The following is a 12,622-nucleotide window of genomic DNA, read 5'->3' on the forward strand; positions in this document are numbered from 1 at the left end:
GTGGCGCCCGTGTGAAGACCTGAGGCGGAAGCCTTCCCAGGGCTCCAGCGGAGGGCGGGCTGGCCGACAGGACGCGGCCCGCGGCGAGCGGGGCGGCTCCGGGGGAGCGCGCGTGTTCCCAGGCCTCTCAGGGCGCGGTGGGGTCCGGCCCGCGGTCAGACCCGCGGTCAGAGGCGCCCCTGCCCCCGCCGTCGCGGCCCAGGGCGCGAAGCCCCTCCGCGGGAAGAAGAGCCCGGGCCCCTCAGACCGGCGCGCGGCCGGCCGGCGCCGCGAGGAGGCGCCCCGAGGAGGCGCCTTGGCCCGGCGCGGCGCCCCCTGGCGGCGGGGCGGGCGCGCGGGTGCGCCCTCTGCCGGCGCGGTGGCCCCCGCTGCCCTCCCCCGGACTAGCTCGTCGGCGCTGCGGGGCCGCCCGCCAGCAGGGGGCGCTGTGGACGAGCTCGCACAGCCGCCCAGCTCCGGGGGCTCGAAGGGCCCGGTCCCGGCGCTGAGCCCCTGTCCGAGGGCCGGGCTAGCAGCGCTCCGCCGCCCCACCTGCCCGGACGGGGCTGGCTTCTTGGTCTTGTCGAGCCCCGGCCCCTGGGCACTCGGAGCCCTGAGGGCCTCAGAGCGGGGGGCGGGAGCCCTGGAGGAAGGGCGCCGTCTCCCGGGACCGAGGCCCGCTAACACCCTGCGAGGACTGGCCTGCGCCCCCCCGCGCCGGGGCCAGGCCGGCCCTGCCCGCCCGAGGGCACCACACCCGGCGATGGTGGCCTGGGGACACGGGAGGAGGACCGCAGCACCTTCAGTGAGGCCGGCGCGGCAGCGCGGAGCTGCGGCTGGCCCCAGGCCTGGAGCCCTTGGACCCGGGACAGCGGGTGCTTGGGGTCCCCCCGCCCAGAGTCAGGGGAGCTCTGCTTGCGGGAGACGCTCCTGGAACTGGGTGGGGGGGTCGGGACACCGAGCCTCTGTGAGACTGTTCAGGAGGGCCCTGGCAAACAGCGTTTCCTGAGTCGGGGTCACACTCAGAACGGAGGCTGCGGAGGACAGCGGATGTAAAAGCTGGACCTGGACTTCCTCGCCTGCCCCTCAGGCTCCTGAGGGTGCTCGCGGGTCCCTGCTCGGCCTGACGTGAGGCAGCCCGGAGTCCCGGCCACCTCTTCTGCCTCTCGGTACCCCCTCCCAGTCTCCTGCTCCAGACAACCCCTTCCCACCTTTCTGAAGATGTGTTGTAGGTGTTAAGCTGTGGCCTGGGCTTTCTGCACCAGCGTGTGTTCTTATCCCTATGGAAAGTCAGTGAGGCGCCCCTGAAGTAGGATGAGGTGTCTGTGAGCAGAGGGAGGGGCCTGTCAGGGCCCCTGAGTGCCCCTCACTGGCCAGGCAGCAGGCAGGACTGCTTAGACGTGGGCCTCAGATCCCTCACGCCCTGCCGTGGGCTCTGCCTGGGTCCTGGGGGACGGGAAATGAGGCCTGGTCTCCCGCCCAGATGGGGTAAGAACTGGCTCCATCAGGCACCTAGCCTGAGCCGCTGGCATCTGGTGAGGAAGTTGCAGCCAGCTGCTCTGCCCACGGCCACTGCATGGGGGAAGGGGGTGCCACAGCCAGCGCTAGATCCACCGGATGCTGGTGAGTGGACACGCCCGCGGCACCTGCAGGACATCCGCATGTCCGCAGCATGCTCTCTGGCCCGGGAGGCTGGACATGTGTGGAAGCATGGGAAGCCTAGGTTGGGCTGTGGCTGGTGCTGGTGGTGTCCACCGCTTCCCTGGGGCTGCCGTGTTCCAAGTGTGGATCTGGGGGTAGAAGCCTGAGCCGCTGGCCCTGCCGCGCTGGCACCTCACGTTGCCGCCTGACGTCTTTTGCAGCCTCCTCTGACTCTGATCCGTGTCTAGCCCAGCAGGTGGGAGGAATCAGCCTTGATGCTCTGCTTGTTCTTCGACGCCTGAGCACGGCTTTCCAGCTGGGAGGGGCTCCCACTGGCCTTCTGCCCCTTCTCCAGTTCCGCCCAACCCCTGCCCAAGGCCTGGAGAGTCGGGGGCAGCGGCTGGGAGCCGGCAGCTCATGCTGCCCCTTCAGAGGGACTGTCCTGACGCTGTCTCCTCCAGGTGACGTGGGGGCCTGAAGCATCCCCAGGCTTAGGTCCTTCTTAAATGGAGAATTTTCTGTTTCAGTCATCAATTTGAATAACAGCTGCTTTTCTTTCTTTTTTGCTTTTCTTTTTTAAAATTTATTTTTGCTGATACACAGAAGACAGCCTATCGGTCTCAGGGCACACAGCACAGTGATCTGGTACGACTGTGTACTGCCAGTAAGTGGGGTTCTGCTGGGCAGAGGCTGTCTCAGTCTTCCAGCGTCCTTGCCTCCTTCCAAGGTAAAGCAGAGGCTCCTCTGCCCACAGGGGGCCAGTGGAGGACTGGTCCCCCCGGTTCTGTGGGGGGCCGACGCCCCTACGAGTGTTCAGGGCCCTGGATCGGCCTGAAGGAGAGGTGAGCCACGCCACCTCGGGGCTCTGACTGCAGCTGCTGGGAGTGTGTCCCCCTCCCGGTGGCACCAGAGGGCAGTGGAAGCCGGGCCTGTACCCTCCAGGCCGGTGGTGAGCCTTACCAGGGCTCCACCTGGTGCCTTATGACCACATGGGGTCCCAGAGCCAGGATCCCAAACAGTGAACCCCTGAAATCATTATGAAGTGCCTATGAGCCTCTTAGGCAAGAAGGCCCATAACTTTTTATCCTCAAAGGGATCCCCACAGAGAAAGGAACTGTTAGGGGATGCACGCTGACTGAAACCACCCACCCTGGCCAGCACCACGGTAACCATCTGCATGAGTTGTTTTACGACAGGAGGTCCTGGTAAGGAACTGGGAACTAATAAGCCTCCACCAACTGGAAGAGTTCGGGAAACGTCAAAAGGAGACACCACGTGTCCGACCACCTCCCAGAATCCTCTCTGGCATTCATCTTGGCTGAGCGATGTGTGCGCCACCAGGAAGGACTCTGAGTCAGAATGATGGGCTAAAGACCACCCGGAAACTAATCCCGTCACCATAAAACCCAAGACTGTGCGCCACGCGGCAGAGCGGTTCTCCTGGGTTCCCTTGCCCTACTGCTGTCCACCAGGGCACCCTTTCCCAATAAAATCTCTTGCTTTGTCAGCAGATATGTCTCCTAGGACAATTCATTTCCGAGTGTTAGACAAGAGCCCAGTTTCGGGCCCTGGAAGGGGTCCCCTTTCCTGCAACAGAACCACTGTTTGAGGGTCCAGCTGCCTGTGGTCTGAGAGATCAGTGTGTTCTCAGCAAAAAGGCCCAACAGGAACCACAGGCTGGACCGGACGCCCTTCCGGCACAGCCCAGGGTTCAGGTGGCTTGTGAGGCTTTCACGGCGAGACAGGAGTGGCCCCAAGGTGGGGGTTTGTGATGTGGGCCTGGGTCTCCTGCTGATTTCCAGACACACTTGTAGACTCAATGTGTGTGCGCCTGCCACTGAGCGGCTGTGAGCCCAGCTCGATTGAGCCCTGGGAGGGGTTTGCTGAGAGGATGGTGCCCAGCCGCCCTGTGACCCCCATGGTGCCCCCATGGGAGCCCCGTCAGGTGGCGGATCTGGCCCCCAGCCTCCTGTGTCCCTGCAGCTCCGAGGGCAGAGGTCTGCTGGTCCCCGCTTGACACGGCCCTCGACTGTACTGGTTTGTCTCAGTCTTAGGCCCAGCTGCAGCCCAGGCCTGGGTCTTCCTTACCTGCCCCCCTTTCCATTGTAGGGAACCAAGTTTCCCTGCTAGACCTGTTGACTTTCTACTTGAGAACCTTTAAACGTCATGGCTCCCCTAGGACTCTAGGGGCTCGGGGTAGAGGGGCAGTTAAGGTCCAAGAGGAAGGGGGGGCGGTCACAGAAAGCTGCCCGGCACCTCCTCAGGGATCTGGGTCTGTGTCGGGTGGCTCCGCCCAGCCTGCTCTGCTGGGACCTCACCGGACACAGCAGCTGGCACTTTCTGCTCTCTTCCTGCCTCTGCTTTTCCCCTGCTTGGTGCATGAATTCACACCTATTAGCAGTTCTGTTCATTTGGAGCGTCAGGGAGAGACCAGCCCTCACCACACAGGAGCCCAGGCAGCCGGAAGGAAGCTGAGCCGAGCCCGCCTGTGCTTTGGTGCCAGACAGTGAGTGAGTCAATGGTGGACAGAGTGAGCTTCGAGGTTCATCTGCACCAACTCACAGCCGCCACTTCCTCCCCTCGTGGTCCCAGAGTGGAGTAGAGTGAGCCACGCTCTGTTCCTACCCCCATCTTTTTTGTGTGTTTTAAATAATCAGGGAGAATCTGTTAAGTCCGGGCCCCACGTGGGCCAAGTCCTTTCCCAGGGAGAGCCTTGCACGGGTTCCATGTTTTATTCACGTTAATTCACTCAGCCACGCCAGGTCGTAGCTGCAGAACGCTTCGATCTCTGATGTGGCGGGTGGCATCTTTAGTTGCGGCATGTGGGATCTAGTTCCCTGACCAGGGATTGAACCCAGGACCCTCTGTGTTGGGAGCTCAGAGTTTCAGCCACTGGACCAGCAGGGAAGTCCCCCGGGTTCCTTTCAAACTATGGAGCCCGTGGTGGGGCGAGGACGAAAAGAGACAGCATTGCCTTTGGAGTTGTGTCCTGAACCAGGGACGCCTGCAGCCCGCAGCTCTCTGCCCAGGGCATGACGTGAGCCCTCCCCGGCGGACGGGTCTGCGAAGCTGCTGCCGTGGGGCTGGGGCCCTGGGACCGCCATCCTGGCCGCAGCAGAGTCTGAACTCAGGGGCCTTCCCCCCGTACCCCCCTTACCCTTCGTGCCTTACCCCGCCCTGGGAGCCATGGGAAGTCGGCTCCCTGAAGGCCTGGTGATTCACCTGCCTGTGATCTAGGACAGGAGACAGAGGGCGTTAGTCCTGGTGACGGGATGACGGGAAGGCGAGGGCCCTGCGCTCGGAGGGCTGTGGTGGGGTGGGAGGCGGCGCCTGGCTTCAGGCTCTCTCTGCCCGGGGTGGCTGAGAACAGTTCCCTTGTGACGCTTTCAACAGTCTTCCTCCTCTCACGCGTCCCCCCATCCTCCCTGGAGAGAAGCTGCGACAGGTCAGTGCTGTGCCCGGAGCCCACAGAGGGACTCTCCTTGTCCCCTTCTCCCCTCCTTGAAGCTCCCTGGATCTGGGGTGAGAAAGGTGCAGATGCGCGTGGAGGGCACAGGGGGCCCCACCCGGCCGAGGGCAGGCTTCCGGGAGCCAGACGCTGGAGGTGGCGGGGTGCTCGAGGCAGAGCCGGGGGTAGGCAAAGGTGTGGGGAACACGGGCACGTTGATGCTCGGGTGATGCTCAGTCCCGTCGTTTGCAGCTGAAACTGGAAGAGAGGGAGCTGGAGAAGAGTCAAGGGCTGGACGACCTTGACTTGGCACTTCTCTTTCAAATGCTCCTCCAGCATTTCTGCGTGCCTCGGATTATTCTAGACGCTATAGGGAACCGGTGGGGAACAAAAGGGTTGAACTTCCTCCTGCATGAAGTCTTCAGGTGCCTGCGCTTGGGGACACCTGTCCTCCGAGCATCGGCTGTCAGCCTGCAGTGATGCTGTGGGGCCTCCCGGGTTGTCATGCGGGTGGGGAGGGGGAGACTCTGACAGGTGGTGGGCAGAGACTACGGTGCTGCTCTGAGCCCTACCAAGCGCAGGGTGCCTGTCTGGGCAGAGGAGGGCACTGACCCCCCGAAGACCTCGAGTCTAGGGATTAAGGTTCAAGGGGAGGTCATAAAGGGCGATCACCCCTGTGTTCCTGACACCTCACCCTCCTCCTCGCAGTGCGGTCAGCTCATCACCCCCAGGAGATGGAGCTGGTTACTTAACCCCTGCTCGGAAGGACCTGGAGGGACCCCCCAAAGAGCAGTGTGCCCCCCCATGCTGTCTCCCTGTCACCCTCGGGAAGAAAGCCTGTTGAGTGTGGCCCCAGGGAGGGGATGCTCTCCTCTGGCCCCTCCTTGTCTGTGAGCTGAGGGTGTAGTCTAGATCCCAGCAGAGGGCACTCCCCGCGTCTCTCTGGAGGAAGACACAGGGTCCAGGCTATGAGGACACAGCTGAAGGGTGCTGAACGAGGTTCTTCCTGGCAAGCCGGGGCAGCCTCTCCCAAGAGGGGCATGTGGGATTCCATGCAGCAGCCCCTGGCGGGAGGTGGCTGACCCCAGCCCATTCGGTCATCTCTTCTAGAGAGGAACCCAGTGGGGTCAGGGGTTAAGGCCCCGCAGAGGCGTGAGGGGCCATGTGGAAGTCCAGCTGCATTATTCAGGGTTGAGAGGGCAGACTCTGAAGCCGGACTGGCCACACGTGGGCCCCAGATTTGCTGCTTCAGCACCAAGTGGCCCGGTCAAGTCGCTGGGCCTGTTTCCTGTCTGTAAACTGAGAGGCGGGGCTTCCTTGGTCCAGCGGTTAAGACCTCTCCTTCCAGGGCAGGGGCTGCAGGTTTGATTCCTGGTCAGGGAGCTGGGATCCCACCTGCCCTGCAGTCAAAAACCCAAAAGCATAAAACAGGAGCAATACTGTAACAAATTCAATTAAGACTTAAAAATGGTCCACATCAAAAACTTAATTAACAAATTAAAAAACAGATGGAAACAGTGGACCCACGACCATGGGCTGAGATGAGGATTAAGTGCCTGGACTGGGTCCTGGGCGCAGCGGGGCCGGCCCGCCAGCAGGGCCCCGGGGCCTGGTTCGAGCATCTCCTTCCACCACCTCCCTGTGCACAACGAGCCTCTGTGCCGCCTCGGAGGGGTCCTTTCTGTGCTTCCCCCAGGCGCTTCCTTTCCCCCAAATCTAGCTCTTTTGAAGACACTTGTTCTCGATAGTTCATGATCGCAACTTCCCCAGCCAAGGCCTCTCGCCACTCTTCCCGGTGTCTGGAGCTGCACGACTGTCCCTAAGAGTTCAGGCTTGGCTGCCCACCCCACCCCCCCCCCCACACACACACACAAAGCGCCCCTCACGGCCTCCCGGCCAGACCCTCATCCCGCCCGAGCCCCCAGCAGCTTGGAGGTCCATCAGAGGGGGCCCTTCCTCAGCTGCAGGCAGAGAGCTCTGTCCTCGTTCCCAGCCACGCAGCTGGCAGTGAGACCCAAACGTTTTACTGGAGTGACGGGTGGGGCTGGCTCCTCGCAGCAGGGCCTCCAACCAGAGGAGCGAAGTGTCAGTGACAGGCCCGTGGCCCTTGTCTCCTGCTGAGTGACAACACCCCAGGGTCTGGTGCTGGCAACCACCCCACGGGTTGGCTCACGGTCCCCCAGGCAGGGTGTGCTGGGGCCGCCCAGGCTGGCCGTACTCGCCCCTGCCTTCCATAAGGTGGCTGGACAACCCCGCCTCTGCCAAGGGCCCCTCTCTACAGCAATGGGAGCCTTCGTTTGTAGAGGACCACTTCCAGAGGGTGAACAGAAGCCAGGGGACTGGAGGCACCCAGGCTTAAGGCCTGGATGTGTTTGGGGTTGAACCCCAACCCCGTGGCCAGGGGCCCCTAAGGCCCCGAGGTTATGGACCTGCCAGCCCTACAGGTCCCCGTGTCCTCCTCCAAAGGCTCTGGGCCTGCCTCCAGTCCCACCGTCCGTATTGCAACCCACAAGCTGAGAAAGAGCGAGGCCCACTCCTGAAAGTCAAGAAGAGGGTCTCTGCCTCGGACACAGCCTCGAAGGAGCCCCGCATGGGCGCTGTGCCCCCTGCTGCTGCAGCGCCTCATGGAACTCGGATCCGAGGCCCCGGCACCAACCCTGATCTGATAGGCCAGCATGTGGGTGGAAAGGAGGCGGGCAGGCCCACTCTGAGCTCTAGGGACCCCGATGAGGCCCCTGATGGGCTGGAAGGTGAACAGATCTATCGTGCTGACCTCCTACTGAAGTGCGTGACAGCCTGACACTCAGGCAGTGAGTCCCCTGCAGTCTCGGCTCTTTGGGGAGGTGACATTTGTGTTTTGCATGAGGAAATTGATTTCCAGCCTGGACAGTCCCTGCTCCTGGATTAGGGGGAGGACTGGGAGAGCCGGGAGGTTGGCTGACAGGTTACCCCAACCATGCCTAGAAGAGCCCAAACCTGAAGGCAAGGTGAGAGGGTGATATACCACAGTCTTCTGGGGTCACGAGAGCAAAGAGCAGACATAGTGGGCAGGGGAGGGGGAGAGGGAGGGGCGGCAGGACAGCCCGGTGTCTGCGCAGGGGGTGGTGCGGGGACAGGGCGTGGCACAGATGGTGCAGTGGGGACTTCAGGCTCAGGGAGGAGGGCCTGCCGTGCACCCTGCGAGGCCTGGGGGACAAGGGTGCAGGAACAGCCCTGCAGTGTCTGGGGCAGGAAGCGCGCTCCAGGGCCCTCACAGCTGGGCTACATGTGGCGAGGGGAGTGCGGTCCCGAACGCAGAGCCAGCCAGGGAGGAGGCCGTGGGAAAGCACAGGCCAGCAGAGCCCCAGCCCCTGGGAAGAGCCCCGGGGCGGCGCCAAGAGGGAGAGGCTGCAGGCTGGAGAGCCCCGGGGACCCGACGCGAGGGCTCTTGCGAGTCCCGGGTCCTCACACACACAGACCCCACTTGCTTTCTCAGCAGCCCTGAGTGTCGGCATCCTACAGGCGAGACCACTTGGAACTCCAGAGGTCGGACCCTGCCCCCAGCATAGAGGCCGCCGGGAGCCAGCTGCCCTCTGAGTGTCCTCGGCCTGGGGTGGTGACACTGCGTCCAGGAAGCCCAGCTGGGTCCCAGAGCAGCCGGCCAGCCAGGGGAGGAGATGCCCCCTCTCCGCCTACCCGCGCCCCTTCCGTCTCTGACGGGTCTCTTCCCGGGAAGGCCCGGCTGATGGCCCTGGACCGGGGGGACGCTGTCGGACCGGGAGGCTCCGGGGGCTCACACGCTTCCCTCCGCTGCCAGCCTCCACCCCCGGGCAGCCTCCCCGGCCTCCCCGCGCCCCCTCCCGAGGCTCCCCAGCGCCTCTAGCGGGTGGACAGGGGCTGCCTGCGGCCGCTCTGGAGAGGCTGACCCGCGGCCGGGCGGCGGCCTGGGCGAGGGTGGGGAAGCCGAGTCCCGCTGCTGGAGCACGCTGACGGGAGGACGAGACGGGCTGGGCAAACCACGTTCAGTAAGCAATTCCAGGGACCCTGCTGGAGGCAGCTTACAGACCATTTTTTCAAAGCCCCGTTTTAGGGCTGTGGGTTTACGTCGGTAAGGTAACCGTCGTCAGAAACCGACACAAGCTGCAGAATCTGCTGTCGGACGTGCTGGGCTGACAGTTCCAGCCTGGGGTCGCCGAGGCTCGGCTGGAGCCCCCCGAGGATGGCGTGGACTTGGGCGGTGCCCGAACGTCCCCTCAGGTGAGGCTCTGACCCTGCCTGAAGGCGGACGGAAGAAGTGGCAGAAACCCCGGAACGTTCCCACGTTCAGGGCTGGGTGGAGAAACGGCGACCGGGACAGAGACCGTGAGCAGTCGGAGAGGCGTGTGGGAAACAGCTTCGTTTATGACTGCGGAGAGGCGGCTGCCGCCGGGGACAGGGCGGGGCGCCGGGCCGCGCCGAGGCCCCTCGCGTCCTGCTGGTTTTCCTTGATGTCTCCTTGCGCGCATCGATCGGTTTTGCTGTGCCGGGTCTTCGTTGCGGCGCGTGGGGTCCTTTTTTTGTGTTTTAGTAACAGCATGTGAACTCTGCTGTGGCACGTGGGATCTACCTCCCTGAGCAGGGATCGAACCCAGGCGCCCTGTACCGGGAGTGTGGAGGCTTAGCCACCGGGCTGCCAGGGAAGCCCCCATCTTGTTAGTTCTCATAGGCTTCCCCTTCCTGACCCCCTCCAGCTACCCCACCGGGGTGCCTGGGGTGACCTCCCCAAAGCAGCCACAGCCGCTTCCTCTCCTGCTCAGAACCGCTGTGACCCTCTGTTGCCGCCAGGGTATTCTAAACCCTTTCACTGGCTTCTACAGCTTTAAACAAGTAACTGCTTTGTTGAGACATAATTCACATATCCCACACTCTTCTTAAAGTATACTTTTCAGTGGTTCTCAGTATGTTCACAGAGTGCAACCATTACCACAGTCGGCTTTTCCTCGCCCGCAGATACGAGTCCCTTTGGACTTGCTGACTGCGGGCATCTCATGCAAGTGGAGCCGTAGCTCTGGCCTTTGTGACTGGTTTCCTCGACGCCGCGCAGTGATTTAAAGGTTCCTGCGCGCTGCAGCGCGTGTCAGCGTTCCAGCCCTTCTCCTGGCTGAGTAGTTATCTCATCATACGATACACCGTGTTTCACTTACCTGTTCCTCAGGGATGGACTTTTGGATTGTCTCCGCATTTGGGTTACTACCATGTTGCTATGACCATTCATGTGTGAAAGCCCTTGTGTGGACGTACGTTTTTATTTTCTTAAGTACATACAGACCTAGGAGTGAAACTGCTGGATCATATGGTAACTCTAACATTTTGAGAATTGTTAAACATTTTCCAAAGCGGCTGCCCCATTTTACAGCTCTGCTAAGCATGCGTGTGCTATGGTGTTGGAGAAGACTCTTGAGAGCTCCTTGGATACAAGGAGATCAGCCTGTTAGTCCTGAAGGAGATCAGCCCTGAATACTCACTGGGAGGATTGATGCGGAAACTGGAGCTCCAATACTTTGGCCACCTGATGTGAAGAACTGACTTACTGGAAAAGACTCTGATGCTGGGAGGGATTGAGGGCCGGAGGAGAAGGGCATGACAGAGGATGAGATGGTTGGATGGCATCACCGACTCAGGGGACATGAATTTGGGTAAACTCCGGAAGTTGGTGATGGACAGGGAGGCCTGGCGTGCTGCAGTCCATGGGGTCACAAAGAGTCAGACATGACTGAGGACTGAACAACAGCAATAGCATGTATGAAGCTCCAGTTTCTCCTCCTCACCAACACTTATTTCCTGTTTTTTAAATAGCCATCCTAGTGGGTGTGAAGTGGTGTTTCAATGTGGTTTTGATTTGCATTTCCTTAATGGCTAACCATGAGTGCCTTTTCGCTTGCTTGTTGGCCATTTGTGTATCTTTTTTAGAGAAATGTCTATTCAAATCCTTTGCCCATTTTTAATTGTGTTATTTGTCTTTTTATTATTGTGTGTGAGCTTTCTTTATACATTCTGGATATCTATCTCTCATCAGATATGATTTGCAGATGGTTTTCTCCCATTCTGTGGGTTATCTTATCACTTACTTGACACTATCCAGTTTATCTGGGGTTTCCCTGGTGGCTCAGTCAGTAAAGAATCCACCTGCAATGCAGGAGACGTGGGGTTGATCCTGCGTTGGGAAGTTCCCCTGGGAAAGGAAATGGCAACCCACTCCAGTGTTCTTGCCTGGGATATCCCATGGAGAGAGGAGCCTGGCGGGCTATAGTCCATGGGGTCCCAAGAGTCGAACACGATTTAATGACTAAACCACCAACCACGACCCTTTGGTGACTTGTGCCTTTGGTGTCGTATCTAAGAATCTATCGCCTAACCAAGGTCACAGCGATTTACACTTCTGTTTTCTTCTAAGAGCTTTTTCCTTTTTAGCTCTTCCGTCTGGGTCTAGATCCATTCTGGGTTCGTCTTTCATGTGAGGTAGGAGCCACACTTCGCTCCCTGGCATGTGGACAGGCAGCTGTCCTAGCACCGCTTGTTGCAAAGGTCATCCTTTCCCCACTGAACTGCCCATGGCCTCTTGTAAGCTGGTTATTTCTTAGTCCCGTGGCTGCATCTTCTGTCTCACTCCTACTCCAGCTCGCCCTCCACTTCCAGCCCCATTAAATGAGTGGTTTTCCCCAGTGAGCCAAGCTCCTTCTCACTTCTGGCCCACTTCCCCACATGCTATTTCTTTTACTGGAAAATCTTCCTGAACCTTCCTCATCACCTGGCTTTCTTCCCCGAAAATCTGGTAGGTCGGGTTTAGACATCGTGACTTCCAGAAAGCCTTTCCTAAGCTCCCAATGAAGTTTTAACGCAGGGCCACACTCCCCCGGGTCCTGTACTTCTTAACCCCCAGAGGAGCTCCTTTGGTCCCATAGTCGTGCGAGCCTGCCAAGTCCCTCCAGGCGTGTCTGACTCTGTGCGGCCCCGTGGACTGTAGCCCGTCAGGCTCCTCTGTCTGTAGGATTCTCCAGCCTAGAATACTGGGGTGGGTTGCCATGCCCTCCTCCAGGGGATCTTCCTGACCCAGGGTTGGACCCGCAACCCCATTCTCTTAGTCTCCTGCATTGGCAGGTGAGTTCTTTACCATTAGCGCCACCTGGGAAACCCAGAACATAGTAGGGATTCAGGCATTCTGATGGATGGACGAATCCCCGGAGTCAAGAAGAAGACTAATTTGTACCGTGTATTGCTGCAGAGAGTTAAGAAGAATGAGATCTGGAAACCTCTCTAGGTTTGACTATTTTTCTCATTACAAACAGGGAGGAGTCGCCGCAGCGCTGGGATTCAGAAGCCGGTGTGGGGGTGAGGAGTGAGCACCGAGGAGAGGGTGATGGTTTGGTTTGGTGGCAAACTGTTCGTTTCGCAGTCGTCTGTGAGGGAAGGAGGGAACTGGGCTGGCGCTAGTTCAGCTAGAACAGCTGAACGGCACTAGAACAGCTCAGAAAGACAGGGCCAAGGGCTTCGTTTCACTGCTGTGCATGTGTCTGTGAACTCCAGAGCCTTGGGGAG

Source organism: Bos javanicus, chromosome 16, assembly GCF_032452875.1.
Source record: "Bos javanicus breed banteng chromosome 16, ARS-OSU_banteng_1.0, whole genome shotgun sequence".
Lineage (NCBI taxonomy): Eukaryota > Metazoa > Chordata > Mammalia > Artiodactyla > Bovidae > Bos > Bos javanicus.